The 19041-nt window shown below is 37.6% G+C and overlaps 2 long non-coding RNA genes across 2 annotated transcripts in view; one reads left to right on the top strand and one right to left on the bottom strand.

Annotated features, from left to right (window-relative positions):
• The window catches only part of LOC138848442 (uncharacterized), a 92095-nt gene that overhangs the window by 62900 nt on the left and 10154 nt on the right, over positions 1–19041 (bottom strand). The window lies entirely within an intron of this gene.
• Positions 10212–13293, top strand: LOC103345114 (uncharacterized). Its single transcript, XR_001795788.3, has 3 exons — positions 10212–10334; positions 11552–11650; positions 13156–13293. It is a non-coding gene; the product is annotated as an uncharacterized lncRNA (long non-coding RNA).

The raw sequence follows: 19041 nt of genomic DNA, 5'->3' as shown, positions 1-19041 counted from the left end.
AATTTATAGACAAATGTAAGGAACTGTTAAATACCAGTAAGTTGAAATCCTGATATTTTGCAATATGCATACTCTAAAATGGACATAGAAGTGGAAAATCTGTGCAGAATAATTACTACTTTATTCGTCCTACTAAAAATGTGGTTTTTATAGATGAGTTCTACACAACTTTCAAGGGATATTGGTGTATTCAACAGAATTTATTTCTCAAAGCAGACAAGAAAACAGGATTTACATGTCAGTTTTCAAAATGAGTGTACCTGTTGATAACTGATTAGTCAGAGTTTCAGTCAGAAGCAGCCAGCTCCTTCACACTGGGGGATGTAGGAGACTTTAACGAAGGGACTCTTCACAGTGGTATGAGTTGGCATTAATAAAATCAAAATGGAAGCTTTGTTCCCAGGTTTATAACAGAAGAACAAACGTCTGTCTTTTTCAAGGATGGGAAACATTAGGCCCACGGGCCATATCAGTCCCACAAAAATCATTTGGTCTGCCCCTGCCGAGGCAACTGCAGGCTGGGCTCAAAATTCAGTAAATTAATAGCAGGCTAATTTTTAAGTTGAAATTTTTTTATGGCTCACGAATTGTGTTATAAATATACAAATGGCCCTTGGCACATAAAAAGCTCCCCACCCTTGAAAGGACACTTTGAGGAAATTATTGACAAAATCCAGAGTGCAGCTGAAACCCCTGGTAGAGGGATGCATTGAACCCCACAATCTAACAGAAAGGGAATTGGAGGGAGTCAACATTCAGACCTCACTCATCTCCCGTCCTTAAATCCCTGGTCATAAGGAGATCACTGAAACTTACCAGAGGCTAGAGGGCAAAGGAGCCCTTTAGTGGAATCCATGTAGTCATCAGCCAAGACACAGAGCAGGAGGAAGAATAATAGAGAGTACATTTGGAAAGGTAAATGAAACAATATCCAGTATAATACCATAACAAGATGAAAATACAATGGCAAGTGAATGTACAAATATAAACCAATTTCTCCTTTGAACATAGGTTAAAATTTCCTAATTACTAATTGTCTAACAAAATGATTGGCATGTTTTTAAAACACACCATGAATTAAAGAGGATTTATTTCAGGAATGGAAAGACAGTCAATATCAGATAATGTAATAACAATTTATCACACTAATAATTTGTAGGGGAAACCTCATGTGATCACCTCAACATAATCAGAAAAATACACAGAATGGTGATGTATAATGTCCATTTGAAATTTTTTAAAATGTCTTTAAAAACTAAGAATTAATCATACAAACATTATCTTTCCTCAGCCCTATTCCCAATTACAAGATAAGCAAAATAACAAACACCAATATTTAATGAAGAAATTTTGGAAGCAGCCTTTTAATCTTAAGAATTATGCAGATGTTCTAATATACTTGTATTGTTTAAAATAGCACTGAAAATTCTATCCAATTACATACAAAAAGAAAAGCAAGAATGTTGATAAGACGAAAAAAATAAGCATTCAGTGCTTGTAATTAATTAATCATTTACAAAAAATCCCATATAATCAGCAGAAAAACTATTAGAACTATTAAGCCATTGCAGCAAGATCTATATGCAAAAATCAATAGCACTTTTTGTAATAGCATTAAACATTTAGAAATTGAAGTAACAAATAGGCTACTATTTACAATCACAATGAAAACTGTGAAGCTACTAGAAATTACTCTATTCTTGAAGAAAAGACTATTAGAATCTTTCCCCAATATCTTGTCTTCTTTCATCTTAACGTCTAGTTTACCATCCTCTAAAATACTTCCCAAACCTATCCACTTCACTTCCACTACTAACACTGTTGAAGCAACCATCATATCTAAGATTTCTACTCAACCTAGTAATTATGGAAAAAATTAATAGATAATTGACAGGTTGGGAGATAATATTAGCAGCATAAAAATAAACTTTTAACTTTTGAATAGTTTTATACTTACCAAAAATTTGCAGAGTACAGAGTTTCTATATGCTCAATTCTCCCTATTGTCAAAATCTTACATTCATCTAGTTAATTTACTATAACTAATGAATCTATATGATATAATATTATTAACTAAGTTCTAAACTTGACTTATATTTCCTTGGTTTTCATTTACTGCTGTTTTTCTGATTCATCCATGATAGCCTCTTACATTTAGTTATCATGTCTCTTTAGGATGCTGGAGTCTGTGATAGATTTTTGCTAACTTGAAAAGTTTTGCTGAATACCAGTTATTTGTAAAATGTTCCTCAGTATAGGCTTAGCTGATGTGTTCATATGATTAGTTGGGGGTTATGGTTTTTAGAGGGGATGATCACAGAAGCAAAGTGCTAGTCTGATGACATCACAGGTACATTTTATCCACATGGCTTATCACTCTTTATATTAAATCTGATTACCTACCGATACAGCATTTTTCAGATTCTAACACTGTAAAGTAATTTCTGCCTCCCTCACCACACACACCTTTCCAAACTATACTCAAAGTCAATCATGGGCTGATCAGATTTAAGAGTTGATTGGTGTTATACTAATCTCCTGAAGGGGGCAGTATTTAAACAAATTATTTGAAAGTTTGCACAGATTTGTCTATTTTCCCTGTTCATTTATGTTTCAATCATTTAGGTATATTAGTATATACTCATGGATAACTACACTTTGGGCTGTTGAAAGCTTTTGGTTTGCTCCTGTACTGCTTTGACATTCTCAAATTGTTCTATTTTTAGGCAATTCCTTGGTTTTGGTACTATTTGAAACATCTTTAACTGGCAAGTCTAACAATTTAGATTATAGAGGACCAGGCCCATTGCTGTGGCACAGCAGGTGAATGACCTGGCCTGAAGCACCGGCATCCCATATGGGCGCCAGCTGCTTCTCTTCTGATCCGGCTCTCTGCTATGGCCTGAGATAGCAATAGAAGTGGTCCAAGTCCTTGGGCCCTTGCACCCACGTGGGAGACCCAGAGGAAGCTCCCGGCTCCTGGCTCCTGGCTTGGATCGGTGCAGCTCTGGCCTGTTGCGGCCAATTGGGGGAGTGAACCATGGGATGGAAGACCTCTCTCTCTCTCTCTGCCTCTCCTCTCTCTGTGTGTAATTCTGACTTTCAAATAAATAAATTAATTAAAATGTATTTAATTAATATATTTAATTAATACCCACAATATAAAAAGTGGGTAAAAGTTTAAAACAGGAAATATAAAGAAGGAAAAAAACCCAATAGCTAATAAGTATTAATAACACTCTCAATTAATTCATAAAAAAGTGTAAATAAAAACATATCAATAACACTTTATCCCATAAATTGGTAACATGATTTGTATTGGAAGTATCAATGGTTCTTTAAAATGGCAAGAGGGCCGGCGCCATGGCTCACTTGGTTAATCCTCTGCCTGTGGCACCGGCGGCAGCCCATATGGGTGCTGGGTTCTAGTCCCGGTTGCTCCTCTTCCAGTCCAGCTCTCTGTTGTGGCCCAGGAGGGCACTGGAGGATGGCCCAAGTGCTTGGGCCCTGCACCCACATGGGAGACCAGGAAGAAGCACCTGGCTCCTGGCTTTGGATCAGCGTAGCTCCGGCTGTAGTGGCCATTTGGGGGGTGAACCAACGGAAGGAAGACCTTTCTTTCTCTCTCTCACTGTCTAACTCTATCTGTCAAAATAAATAAATAAATAAATAAAATGGCAAGAAATTGGGTTCTTGTGATATTTGAGAGTGGGCATTAATGAAAGCATTTTACAGAGCAAATTATTTTAGCAAAATTAAGTAAATGCCTAGTCACTCTGAGACATACAAGGGTACTTCAACAAATTTGTGGAAATGAAATTAAAAGATAAGTAAAGATTTTGAAATCCATGCATAATTTTTCCATAATACACATTTTCCATAAACTTTTCAAATTTCATGAACTCTCAAATATATAGATACTTATGAAGATTTTTATTTTGGTAGTAAAATATGAATAAAAAATTGGAGGCAACATATATATAAATGATTCTCTCTATATATACATTTAACATATATAAATGGGTGAATAACATGTAGTCAGGCATATCATAGTTTATTCAGAAGAACAAATCCTAGCTTAACATGTAACAAGAGATACAATGTCAAATGAGAAAACAGCAGAAGCTATTTATATAATAGTAAATTAGATATGAAAACCAAAACTAATTTACATATATGCATTAAATAAATGCATACAATGTGATCTCTAGGGTATGCACTAAATACACACCAGCATTTAAGGAGTAGATGGAGAAGACAAACAAATAATAATACACTTAAAATATGTGAATTAAAACCTATTGATGCTTTGCTGTAAACGGGGAAGTAAGATCAACTCAGTTCTTGCTGGTCAAAAAAATCTCACAATGCTACCTCATCAAGGTGCAACAATAAACACCATGAGCATCAGCAGCAACTTCGAAAGATATAAATAAAATTATTTCTTATGTGAAGTCATATATCGATATGGTAATATTTAAGTGAATGATAGTCATAATCATTTAATAAATGAACAAATATTTTTGAGTTTTAAAAGTTTTGAGGGCCGGCGCCGCGGCTCACTAGGCTAATCCTCCGCCTAGCGGCGCCGGCACACCGGGTTCTAGTCCCGGTCGGGGCGCCGGATTCTGTCCCGGTTGCCCCTCTTCCAGGCCAGCCCTCTGCTGTGGCCAGGGAGTGCAGTGGAGGATGGCCCAGGTGCTTGGGCCCTGCACCCCATGGGAGACCAGGAAAAGCACCTGGCTCCTGGCTCCTGCCATCGGATCAGCGCGGTGCGCCGGCCGCAGCGCGCCGGCCGCGGCAGCCATTGGAGGGTAAACCAACGGCAAAGGAAGACCTTTCTCTCTGTCTCTCTCTCTCACTGTCCACTCTGCCTGTCAAAAAAAAAAAAAAAAAAAAAAAAAAAAAAAAAAAAAAAAAAAGTTTTGTGGTGGGCTCAGTTAAGGAATAAAAAATGTCTAACTAAAGCAAATTTGGGAGGTTTTGAAATAATTTTATTACATTAGTATGAAAATTTATGTGTAATACAAGAGCACTTCTAGAACTTGCATTACCAAAATATTATTTCCATGGTGTTTCTTGTTGTTGCTGGTTTTTTAAAATTTATTTTTTAAATACCGGATTTCAAAATATCAGAGAAAACCTATTATGAATAATTCATCTGGTTTCTAAGACTTGATTGCCTTTTAAAATATAATTTGGTATTATTTATATCATTCTTGTCCATGAAGAATGGTTTGGAAAGCAATTTTTATAGATATTACTGAAATTTGAAACTACACTCCCTTTTCATTTTACTTCTCTGTGAAAATTATCAGATTCAACATTATTGTAGGTTCAAAGCCATTATTAATTCATGATTGCCATGTAGCTTTTTAAAAGAGTTCTCCTTGAATGTATCAGCTCTACTATTTATTCTTATAAGAAAGTCAAGAAACAAACCCAAAATTTACTCAATATTGGTTTTATTTTATAACATATATCATTCTTGCAGTGTAACTTTAAATTTTATTTGAACATAAAATATAATTCTTAATGTGGTTTATGACTCTATGCGTTTTCATGCAACAGTATATACTGGTGCTCTCTCCATAGTTGCATATAAAGATACTCTTCGTTGCTTTGCACAGCCACAGCTTAAATCTGTTGTGTGGATGTGCTGTTGTTTATTCAACCAGGCCCTAAAGAATGAACATTTAGAAAGAAGAAATGGATCAAGATCCCTTTTCCAGGGATCTTCCAGCTTCCAGGCGTTAGAACTCCCTTTTCTATTGTGTTGTGAAGTTGAAAAATGTGGCCTAGAGGTATTCTAGTTTGTGGCCCTTTTTGTGTATTTATATTTACTGCCTCTGTTCTAATGTTGGATTCTGTTCCAAAATGAACCTCCTTTGATCCAGTGGATTTAGTTAGTAACCCAGCCCCTTCAGAGCTCACTGCAGGCCTCTTGCACTTACTGTAGCCAGGAGAACCTAGAACACCTTGCTGGTTGCAGCTATTCTCCTGTGGCTTCTTGCTCTTTCCAAGGAGTACCTGTTAGGCTTCAGGGTTTTTCACATTCTCAAGTCTGTGAGAAGTCCCATTACCACCCTCTAACACAAATGTTGATTCTACACAGGTTATGCAGTAGTAGAGCTTGTCCCCAGTTTTATTTTATTTTTTAAATATTTATTTATTTGAATGACAGAGTGGCAGAGAGAGGGAGAGAGAAAGAAATGTATCTGCTGGTTCATTCCCCAGATTCCCTCCATAGCCAGGTCAATCCAGGACTTAGGAGCTCCATCCTGATCTCCCCCATAGGTGATAGGGATTCAAGTACTTGAGCCATTATCTGCTACTTCCCAGACACATTAGCAAATAGGCATATGGGAAGTGGAGCAGCTGAGACTTGAACTGGCACTCTAATATGGGATGTGAGGTTATCAAGTGGCAGCTTAATTCTCTGTATCACAATTTCTGTCCCCATAACCAGCTGTAGCCCATTAAATGTTGATAGATTCAGAAAAAAAAAAAAATTTTAAATTAAATTTGGATTTTAGTGAACAATCTATAATTTGAAATGGAAGAAGGGAGAGAAGGGAGAAAGGGGGATAGGAAGGGAGGGAAAGGGAGAGGGAGAAGGGGAGAGAGTGGGAGGGGGGCTGACTGCTGGTTCACTTGCCAAATACCTGCAGATCTGGGCCTTCCTGAAGAGAAGTCAGGATCTCAGTTCAGGTCTCCTACATGGGTGATGGGGACTCAACTACGTGAGCCATCATCTGCTGCCTCCCAGGGTGTTCTTTAGTCAAAAGTTGGAATCAGGAGAGGAGCCAGGATTTGAACTCAGGTACTCTGATAGGGGATTGCAGGTATCCCAAGTGGCCATCTTAACGACTATACCAAACACCTGCCCCTATAGTATATAATGTAAGCATGCACCATGTAATATTTGCTATACACCTAAACTACATAGTTACCTAAGTTTAACTAAATGTCTTACATTTTATCTAACAAATATTTTATTTATTTTTGTATATAAATGGTATTTGTGGTGGTCTTATTTTATGATTTTAGTCATATTTATTTTTATGGATAGATTTGTTTTATACATAGATTATTCATAGCTGTGATTAGGAAGATTCAAAAGCAATACTACTACTATTGCTGCCAATACGGAATTTCTGCTTTTATTTCAATTCTAACTACTAAATGATTGTTTTAAATTATTCTTTTTTATTTGAATATATAATAACATTAGGTGTAATTTCTAGAAAGATACTTCTCGAGGCTGGCGCCGTGGCTCACTTGGTTAATCCTCTGCCTGCGGCGCCAGCATCCCATTTGGGTACCAGGTTCTAGTCCCGGTTGCTCCTCTTCCAGTCCAGCTCTCTGCTGTGGCCCGGGAAGGCAGTGGAGGATGGCCCAAGTGCTTGGGACCTGGACCTGCATGGGAGGCCAGGAGGAAGCACCTGGCTCCTGGCTTTGGATCGGCAGAGCTCCGGCCATAGCGGCCATTTGGGGGGTGAACCAACGGAAGGAAGATGTTTCTCTCTCTCTCACTGTCTAACTCTATCTGTCAAATAAATAAAAAAAGATACTTCTCTATTTTACCTTTCTATAAATGTCCGGAGATATTTGAAAGCTACACATTCATCTAGATATGTTTCATTTTTGTATGGTGGAGATACTGATTTGGTTGGTGGTAAAGTATATTGAGAGGTCATTGTTTCTACAGTAAAATACAGTTGTTTGAAGTGATAGTCCAGTTCAATAAATCATATAATGCTTTAAAGGAAGACACAATTATGACCTTCAAAAGAAAGGATGATCTTAACATTTAAAAGAGAACAAAACATCTTTTTTAGTGGGAAAGAACAAGATTCCACCTATATTAAGCAGCACTAATTATCTGTTCATAAATGTTACATAAATTATCTGTTCATAAATGCAAAAAACAAAGAGAAGAAGATAAAAACATTTTCAACTTGTAAGAGGAGAAAGGGCTTAAGAGAGCTGACCTAAGAAGCAACATATTTGTTGTTTAACAGATATGAAAATGGGGAGGGTTTTTAAAGGTCATGCCACATTCTTGGGATATCAATGGACAAATACAAACATACATGTACACACACACACACACACAAGAATATGCAGACCAACAAAAATAAAGTGTCAAAATTTCCTTGGTGAAAGGAAATTTTTAAGCTAACATCTAGACTAAGAAATAAATAAGTTAAATTAAAATCATTTTCCATGTTTAGGTATTAAGAATGATCTCAATTCAGAAAAATTAATACTACAAAAAGACATTTCTATCTCACAGATGTAGGCAATATAAACACATACCACAAAATTACATACAAAAAGGGCATCAAAGCAAGAAGAGAAAATGTACTGAGAAGACTTTATATTAAGTGGTATCTGTAGTAGAGAGAAATTATTTATTTAGAGTGGAACACAGTATGATTCTAATATCTTTGAAATGTTGAAGGAAGAGAACGGGGGTAGAAATCAGAACTGTAATATAAAATTTTAATGAAGAAGAACGAATCTAAAATAATTAACATGTATCTCTACTAACCCTCAGCTCAGAATGTGCTCCACAACCATAGGAGGTAACACAATAGATGAAAAAAGAAGGCCCTTGTAGGTAACTGTGACCCTTACACTTGTTCTTTCTAATAGTTTATACACAAGGAAACAAGCCACGTAAATAACATGTACTATCCATAGCATTTTTAATGTAATATAAACACAGTTACAATTGAACAACTGTAACTACAAGAGAGAATGCTAGAAAAATATTTTCTCAAATAGTTAATAGTACTTCTTGTTCAGTTTTGCTGTTGGTATTTTCAAGTCTTTTGAAAGTTCTCATCTTATTTTCAGATTAAGATAAAAATAAATTATTTCAAGCATTTCTTTTAGTATGGGGTGGGTTTGTGCACACACAAGTACATATTTAGAGATTCTCTTTTTTAAAAATTTTTTTTAATTTATTTTTTCACAGGCAGAGTTAGACAGTGAGAGAGAGAGAGAGAGAGAGAGACGGAAAGAAAGGTCTTCCTTTTGTTGGTTCACCCCCCAAAATGGCCGCTACGGCTGGTGCGCTGCGTCCATCCGAAGCCAGGAGCCAGGTGCTTCCTCCTGGTCTCCCATGCAGGTGCAGGGCCCAAGCACCTGGGCCATCCTCCACTGCCTTTCCGGGCCACAGCAGAGAGCTAGACTGGAAGAGGAACTATCGGGACAGAACCAGTGCCCCAACTGGGACTAGAACCCGGGGTGCCGGCACCGCAGGTGGAAGATTAGCCCAGTGAGCCTTGGCACTGGCCATATTTAGAGATTCTTATTGAAGTCTTGCTCTTATTATGTTGCATTGCCAAAGATGCTATCCAAAGAGAAAAGACATCAAATGATCAAAAAAAAAAAAAAATCATGCCCCACCAAGAGTAGAAAATGGACGTGTAGTGACATAAAAAACCATTTTGGTTTTTTAGAAATCTTTTATTTGATAAGTACAAATTTCATAGGTACAGCTTTAGAAATATAGTGGTTCTTCCCTCCATACCAGCTTTCCCACTCCCCGCTCCTACTCCCACCTCCCATCCTATTCTTCATTAAGATTCATTTTTAATTATCTTTATATAGAAGACCAACTCTATACTAAGTAATGACTTCAACATTTTGCACCTATACAGACACACAAAGTATAAAGTACTGTTTGAAGACAAGTTTTACCATTCATTCTCATAATAGTACAACTCATTGAGGACAGCAGACCTACATGGGGAGTAAGTGCACAGTGACTCCTGTTGCTGATTCAACAATTGACATTCTTATTTATGACATCAGTGATCACCCGAGTCTCTTGTCATGAGCTGCCAAGTCTTCTGAGTCCACAAACTGTCAGTATTTAGACAGGGCCATAAGCAAAGTGGAAGTTCTCTCCTCCCTTCAGAGAAAAATATTCTTTTTTTTTTTTAAGGTTTATTTATTTATTTGAAAGTCAGAGTTACACAGAGAGAGGAGAGGAAGTGAGACAGAGAGAGAGAGGTATTCCATCCCATGGTTTACTCCCCAATTGGTCGCAATGGCTGGAGCTGTGCCGATCCGAACCCAGGAGCCAGGAGCTTCTTCCAGTTCTCCCACAAGGGTGCAGGGGCCCAAGGACTGGGGCCATCTTCTACTGCTTTCCCAGGCCATAGCAGAGAGCTGGATTGGAAGTGGAGCAGCCGGGACAAGAACCTAGCACCCCTTTGGGATGCCAGCACTTCAGGCCAGGGTGTTAACCCGCTGCACCACAGTGCCTGCCCTGAGAAAAGTACATTCTTCCTTGATTGCCCCTACCTTCCACTGAGGTATCACTCACATAGATCTTTCATGTAGATCATTTTTTGCCACGGTGTCTTGGCTTTCCATGCCTGTAATGCTCTCATGGGCTTTTCAGCCAGATCTGCATTCCTTAAGGGCTGATTCTGAGGTCAGAGTGCTGCTTAGGGCGTTTGTCATTCTGTAAGTCTGATGTGTTGCCTGCTTCCCATGTCATAAACTATTTTGAATAGAACTTTAAGAACAAGTTGGAAACAAATCTAAAAGTAAGCAAAATATATCAGAGGAATGAAAAATACATAGAAAAGAGATATCAATTTAGATTTCAAGTGAAAGGTAAAGAGATTATTTGTTGATAAGGATTTAAAAATGTTTTAAATATCAGCTATAAGTGTTATAGTAAAACTTTTCTAATATTGAATATACTTTAATAATAATAAATAAAATATTAGAAAGCACTGATAGTTATGCTGCCTACAGAAGAGATATAAAAACCTTTGTTAGACTCAGCAAGGACAAGGAGAGAATAGAGCTTTACCTGCCATATGTCACTGGCCATATGTGGCTATAAAGCACTTGAAATGTGGCTAGTCTAAGTTAAGACTGGTTTTAAGGGTAAAATTCCCACAGGATTTCAAAGACTTATTCAGAAAATATGTAAGATATCTCACTTATATATATATATATTTATGTTGATTTTATATTGAAATGATTATGTTTTGGCTATCTTGCACAAAATAAATTGTATTATTAAAATTAATTCTGCTTCAGCATAATGCAGAGTTTGACCTTGACTAAAGAGACATTTGATCCTTGCCTTCAACACCTAGAAGATTATTTGTAAACCTTCTTCATATCATGCCTGATAAGACTATCTTTGTTTATCTAGAACCCTTAGGCCCTGAGGCAGATCTTTTAATATTATTTATGATGAGTACTTTGAATCAAATGGTGTCAGGTCAAACTTGGGAAGGGTTGGAGATGGAGATATGCCTTGGGGACAACCTAGTGTATCTATATGACTAAGTTCCAATAAGAATTCTGGACAGTAAATTGAAAGAATTCCCTCTTTGGTGATATTCTGTGCATGGTACCATGCCCTTTGTGGGGCAAGTTGGTGTTCTCCATGACTCCCCTGGGATAGGACAACTGGAAGCTCTGTACACTAAGCTATCCTGGATTCTGCCCCATGTTTCCCTTCTCTTGCTGATTTTTATTTGTTTCTTTTCATTGTAATATGCCTTAGGCAAGAGTACAACAATTTTCAGCGAGTTCCAAGCCTTTTTAACAATCACTGAAGCTGAAGGTGGTCTTTTGGAACTTGAACTTGCAACTGGTATCAGAGGTAAGAGGGATCCGTACACTTGACTCTGTGGCAGAAGTTGAGGGTGATCTAGACTGACTGAATTTTGCGACCTCTTTCTAGTTGCTGAATATCACTACTAGAACACTACATTTAAAAGTGCACACCTGGCCGGCGCTGTGGCTTACTTGGCTAATCCTCCACCTGCAGTGCCGGCATCCCAGGTTCTAGTCCCAGTTGGGGCGCCAGGTACTAGTCCCAGTTGCTCCTCTTCCAGTCCAGCTCTCTGCTATGGCCCAGGAGGGCAGTAGAGGATGGCCCAAGTGCTTGGATTCCTGCACCCACATGGGAGACGGGGAGGAAGCACACGGCGCCTGGCTTCGGATCAGTGCAGCGCCGGCTGTAGTGGTCATTAGGGAGTGAACCAATGGAAGGAAAACCTTTCTCTCTGTCTCTCTCTCTCACTGTCTATAACTCTCTGTCTCTCTCTCTCTCACTATCTAACTCTGCCTGTAAAAAAAAGTAAAATAAAAAAAAAGTGCACACCTGTCTAACTTTCATGGCTTACACTTCATTTTTTCTGCAAAGCACCGTGACAGAATTTGTGTGTAGTTGAAAAATGTGGAATAAGGCAGCATGAGGTTCCATAGTTCAACGAAAGGAATACTTTTAGAAATACCAGTGAGCTTTTAAGCATATATATTTGAGTCTGGAATACAATCATCTTGTTGGAGCGTAAAGTTACAGATGCCAGGAGTTTGATCCATGAGAAGGTTCAAAAAGGAAACTGGTAAATTGAAAGAGAAGTTTCTGTAATTTTATATGAGTCCTGTCTCTCTGTCATAGGAGCTAGAAATCAGATTTACTGATATGAATCTAAAACCAGACTTGCTGTTTTTGAATATCACCTCTATCATTTGCTAGTTGTGTGAACTTAGGCAGTTGTCTCTAATTTACTGTGTCTCAATTTAATCGTAAATAATGGTAGAGAAGATAAAATACCTATTTTATATATTATAGTGGAGATTAAATGCCTTAGTATAATCCAGTTAGTTACAATGCGGAATAAGTTGTAATTAGCTTTTCATTGGGTATATGAACACTACTAGTAAAGATGGTGTCATTATCACTTTCCTCCCCTACCAAGTTTTTTTCTTATCAATAGTATGATTATATCACTCTTTTCCTTAAAATACTCTAGCTTTCCACTGTTTGCCTGATAAGTACAAAGCTACTTAACTTGGCTTTCCACCTCCTATTTGGCCTCATAGTTTCTGTTCACTTCTCTGTATTCCAATTGTATCAGTTTATTAAAATTCTTCTAAGAATGCTAAGAACTTTTTTTGTCTTAGTAAATTGTCAATGGGAATATTATTTTCAGCCCAAAGTCCTCCATTTGTCTTCCACCTTGGCCTCTCATGCCATCAGATTCTGTCCAGAGTTCTCTCTTGGCTTGTTGTTTGCTTCACATTGTGTTTACATTGTTGTTGTAGCACTGCCTTCATAGATTATTTGTCTCCTCTGATGTCTCCTGTTTGCCTTTCCAGGTGCACTCCTCGGCTTTCAGGCTGCTCCTTCTGCCCAGAATGCTGATCCACATGAAATAAAGAATGAGCTTCTTGGCTCTCTGGTTTTGGTTCGAGTTTAAGTAAGTGATGGCAAATAAAATAAAATAGAGTAAAATAGGAGGATAATAAGATTGAAGCATTTATTTTTCCTTGGCTTTTCTTGCCGGGTTTCTTTGGATTAATTCCCCCTGCCAAAGGCTATAGCCCCTTCAAAGCGCTCTCTCCATATGATTTTTAACTCTGAGGTTTTAGTAATTGCTTCCTCCCCTTGACTTTCAGACTGAAGCATGACAATAACCTTCTGCTCTGGACAGTCCAAGTGTTTATTCTGTTGCATTTCTTAAGGTTAATACACATCAAGTCTTGTCAATTATGCAGCAGGAGCATAGGCCATCATTTCCCTGCCTAGATCTGTCTGATGCAATGTCTATAGTGTTCCTTGAGAAACAGGATTAAATGAGAAAATATAGGTTGGAAGGATTGAACAGAAAATAATTAATTCATTATGAACTTTACTATATTTTCCTTTCATTGATAAAAGATGCAATTTACAGTTTGTCTTTCTCATATTATTTTCCCTAAAGTGTATAAAGTACATTTGATATGTTATGTCATTAATCCTGGCCAAGTTATGTCATACATAAGACAAATTATCAGCTACAGGCAGGATATAAACTCAGGAAAGATATGACACAGGAAGCAGAAACCAGCATCTTATTTTAAGGGGATCAAGATTTTCACTAAGATACAGGATTTTAAATATCAATACAAGAAAAATAACAACAATCAAGGAAAAGAACTTAAACCAGGGAGTAGACTCAAGGTTCAAGATAAATAGGACAGCCAGGGGAATGCTGCTCAAACCTGAGGTTCTGCATTGTTTTTAAGGTGAGTTTGGTGCTTGTCACATAAAAGCAATGCATAAATATTTATTGAAAGAATTGGAAATGACATAATGAATAAATGTCAGACTAGAAGGCATTTACTGCTCTTCTATTAAGGATCCTTATCTAGCTGTCAGATCTTGATGTGTGCTGTGTGAGGATTTAAGATACTGAAAGAAAAGAATTCACAGTTATTTACCATGTAATATGTGCTGGCCTCAATGTGGGCATATTTAATTCTCAATAGGATTCAAGTATGTGAATATTAAATTTTATTTTTTACATGATGATATGGAAGCTCTCATTGAGCACATTAAATAGTACAAAGTGGAAAATCCAGAAGGTGGACTGACTTTTCAAAATGCCAGACGTATCTTAGGTTTATATCATGTGCATGGCTAAAAGGGAAATCTAGTTATTCTGACACCTAGACTATAGTACACATTTCCAGGTGTGACTGATCTCATGTGGGCAGGAAATGTAGTGCAATAAGAAAAATAGTACTTGATTTCATCTTATTCCTTTACTTTTAAATGCTTTTCCCTTTAGGGGTCAAATTTCAACAGTAATACTTTACTTGAAGGAATTTCATATAGAAAACTAAACAAACAGGAGATCATTTGACTCCAAACCTTACAGAAGGATAGTTGGGATAAATTTACTGGGCTCTTTGGCAATATTCTTTTTAGTCTTAATCTGTTCAAGGGAGAGTAGTTCTTCCTTGTCAAGGGTAAACTCATCAATTGTCTTGATCCCATCTTTCTTTAGGGTTTGTTCCACTAAAGAGCCTTTCCAGGCTGCTTCCTCTCACCATGCAAGAAGCCTTATGTTTCCTGTGCTCAATGTCTTTATTTTAACCCCAATAGTGTATTTTCAATTATTCTTGTCACAACCAAACTTTGTGAAAGGCTGCTGCCTCTACTCTTTCTCTTCACCATGTCTCTATCCCTTACAAATATATATTTACCCATCAAAGTAATAGAAACATGGATTCAAATCCAAATCCAAAGTTTAATCATTATTAGCTGCATTATCTTAATATGCATTAATTTCTATTATGTATTTTTATTATGTATTTTCTAAAACAGGAATAATGTTATCAACATCCCCATAGAACTACTTTCAAACAGTTGTAAATTTATGTATTTTTTTATCTAAATTAGTAAATTTAGATAAAATTGGTAAACTGGTAAATCTGAATTGGTAAATCTGAATTGGTAAATCTGCTATCATTAATTTATTATTAATGCATATCAGATATACTTTTGAGATACTGTCAATTATTTTATACTTCAACTGCCATACATATATGTATGTGTGTATATATGTATGTACGTATGTATGTATAAATATTTAACTGAGCAATTTGCTTTCCCAAATTGATTGGTGACTTCTTTTTTCTTCTGGATTATTTTTTGCTTTGTCTTGGATGCTTATAAGATACATAAACCCAATTCGGATCAGACATAATAAAGTAGGAAACTATGAATTGTGTCATTATATGTTCTACCACCTTCACAAGTTCCAATTATATATATTTTCCCTGTACTGATTATTATCTATTTATAATTTTCTGTAAGCCATCTTTCTGAAATAAGTATGAACATGAACTGGTAGAAGAATAGTTGAACAGATGGATGGATAAATAAATAGGTGAATGGAGAAACAGAACAGTGAGACAGCATTGTTAATAGCTAAACTTGGTTTTGTTTGTACAATTTCAATATCAAACACTATTCTCTGTCATCCAAGTGTGGGGACCCATGAGCCGGCCATGGGTCCACATGCTAAGGCTTAGCTTGCTGACCATTGGCAATAGTTACTGCTGTGTGGATGTTTATGGTTTCTGTTGAGCTGCGATATCGGACCGTTTCATAACCCCAAGCTAGAGTCAAAACAACTATGGCCTTGGGGCTTCCCGTACTTCTTTTCCTACTGACCAAGGCTGAGAAAACACCAGGTGGAAGCTTGTTGTTAGCACCCGAGTCGCCTGCTACATGACCAGGAGCTTGATTGGATGAAGGCGCGTGATCACCTTTATGGTTGGACAAGGAGCGCATGGACTGTGCGTGATCAGGCACCCGATTGGAGCGCCGCCGCATGGACTGTAGCATGGACTAAGCTTGCATTACATACTTCTGCAATGATATACTATATAAGCTGTTTGTGATATAGTACGGGAGCTTCCCCTTTCTTTTGGAGCTCCCCTTGCTCAAGGGTTTCTCTTTCCATCCTGTTTAAATAAAAGTCTACTGAAGACCGATCAGCTGGGAGCAGTGTCGTTCCTTTGCGGGCAAGGGAGCCACACCAAGTACACCAAAGTTATGTCTATGCATTGAACCTACCTGTTACACCCATGACTCATCTATTTTAGGATCTTCTAATCCTTCAACCAGAGGTTCTTTATCTCTACTGGCCCTCACATCTTTTTGTGTATTCCTCTATCATGACATTCACCATACTCCTCTCTGTAATTGAATTCCCAGTATCTGGGAATTTTCTTTTTCTTTTTAAGATTTTATTTTTATTTATTTGAGAGGCAGAGTTACAGAGAAGAAGCAACAAAGAGAAAGGTCTTCCATCCTCTGGTTCACTCCCCAAATGGCTGAAATGGATGGAGCTGGGCCAATCCAAAGGCAGGAGCCAGGCACTTCTTGTGGGTCTCCCACTTGAGTGCAGGGGCTCAAGCACTTGGGCCATCTTCCACTGCTTTTCCAGGCAATCAGCAGAGAGCTGGATGGGAAGAAGAGCAGCCAGACACGAGCCAGCACCCATATGGGATGCTGGGGTCACAGGTGGTGGCTTACCCTGTTACACCACAATTCCAGCCCCTACTTGTTGACTTTTAAACAAATTTGGTATGAACTTGGTTTGTGAAGCTACCATAAAATATATCCAAACTATATATATGACCCAAACATAAGTACTGCTTATCTCAGATATTTGGATTGAAGTAACTGCTTACTTCATTTTATTTGATCAATTTGTCCAACATAATGCAGAAAATGTCAAAATTTCTGGTTTCATGGGCAGCCACATACCAAGACAGGTATATTCACCATATTGCACATCTCTGAAACAATAAATAATACGAATAATATGGACTAAATTAGAATAACATAGGTCATAATTTAAAAAACAAAAAAGGAGTATTATAAGTACTGTTTGACATAAAGTTAGTGCCTCTGCAAGGAGAGAAGTGTTGCCCTCTGGAACACAAAGATCAAAAGCTAGGCAGTAGGGGTTGGCATTGTGGCATAGCAGGTTAAGCGGCCACCTGCAGTTCTGGCATCCCTTATGAGTGCAGGTTAAAATTCTGGCTGCTCCACTTCTGATCCAGTTCCCTGCTAATGTACCTGAAAAAGCAGCAGAGGATGGCCCAAGTAGTTGACCCATGCACCCACATGGCAGAACTGGAAAAACCTCCTGGCTTTGGCCTGGCCCAGTCCCTGCTCTTGCAGTCATTTGGAAAGTGAACAAGCAGATAGAAGACTACTCTCTCTGTGTCTATCCCTGTCTCTCTCTGTATCTCTGCCTTTCAAAAACAAACAAACAAACAAAAACTTAGGCAGTGTGGCTTCTTCCATTATATAATAATTAGAATAGAGAAAATTGTTAGAAAACTGAATAACAAGTAAATTTTTAAGAAGTCTTCACAGATATATTTGTGTTGACTAGGTCAGCATCTAAAAGATGAAAAAATGATTCACTGAGGGAGAATTAAGTCTTGCAGATGTTGTAAAGGATGCTAAAAGAATGAAGCAGAGGGGAGTTCTGGATTAACTAGAGCAAAGGCAAATTGGCTGAAGCAATTTATTAGAGCAGAATAAATGATCAAGATGAAAAAAATGGAGTCTTATTAAAAATGAAGGAAACACCTGGCTGTCTTTTCATATCTTTAAGTATTGGTTTAAGATTTCAGACAGCTACATTACTGAATTAGCTACCTGTGCATGTGTGTATATGTGTGTGTGTGTGTGTGTATCTATGCATATGTGTCCCATAGATCACACTCATTTATGCAGAGCTTACAAAATAAATACCATGAGTTTATCTACAGAATTCTATCTTTACAAATATAATAAAGGGTACAACGGTACTTGATTCTCACAGCTTTTGTGGCAGATTGTACTTTCCAAAAATGGCCACAATAATATTTTTGGTTCCACATGCTCTTCCAGAATGTGTCCCCTTTCCTTTCAAGCAGTGGAGTCTGTTTCATCCTCTCAAAACAGAGAGGGCCTTGTGTCTGCCATGAATAGTAAAAATGACAGAGGTGACACTTTGTGATTTTTTGGGGGCTATGTTATAAAATATGATGTCACTTCTGCCTGGCTCTCTCCTCTTGTTTTATGCAGCTTTGGAGCCCTGAGCCACCATGATGGAAAGACCATATGCACAGGTCATATACACGAATGAGAGGAAGAGAGAGGGGACAAGTGCCCAAAGAGCTCTAGGTGTTTCAGCCCTCATCTGTTTGAGTCGTCAGAGCTCAGGCAGCAGATTATTCTAGCCTTAGCTACCGTGTATTTTCAATCCTGTGAGAGACCTTAAACAAGAACCATCCAACTGAGCTCAGAATCAAGAATATAACTATCAGTTTATTTTTGTTTAAGCTATTAAGTTTTGATAGGTTTTGTTGTGCAATAACCTATAATCAGAACAGTGTTTCTTGGATGCAATGGGGATATGTGCATGTGACAAGCTGGTAAACTTATCAGAAAAGATACTTTCTCTGGGTCACTTATTAAAACAATATAATTATTAGGAGTGGGGATTAAAATCCAAGTTACCCTCTCTAGTTCAAACCTGTGATACACTCTTTATAATTAAAGACAAAACACATACTAATATTTATTGTCTTGAAGCAATACTATACAATCTGCTTAATGGGTAATTTTAAAAGGTTGTTTATTGAATCTGAATAACACAGCATACTATCATAGTGTTCATTAGGTGAATTTTTACCTTACATTACAAT

Source organism: Oryctolagus cuniculus, chromosome 2 (genome assembly GCF_964237555.1).
Source record: "Oryctolagus cuniculus chromosome 2, mOryCun1.1, whole genome shotgun sequence".
NCBI classification, from domain to species: Eukaryota; Metazoa; Chordata; class Mammalia; order Lagomorpha; family Leporidae; genus Oryctolagus; species Oryctolagus cuniculus.
The sequence above is the reverse complement of the archived record's forward strand: the minus strand, read 5'-3'. Positions and strand labels throughout refer to the sequence as shown.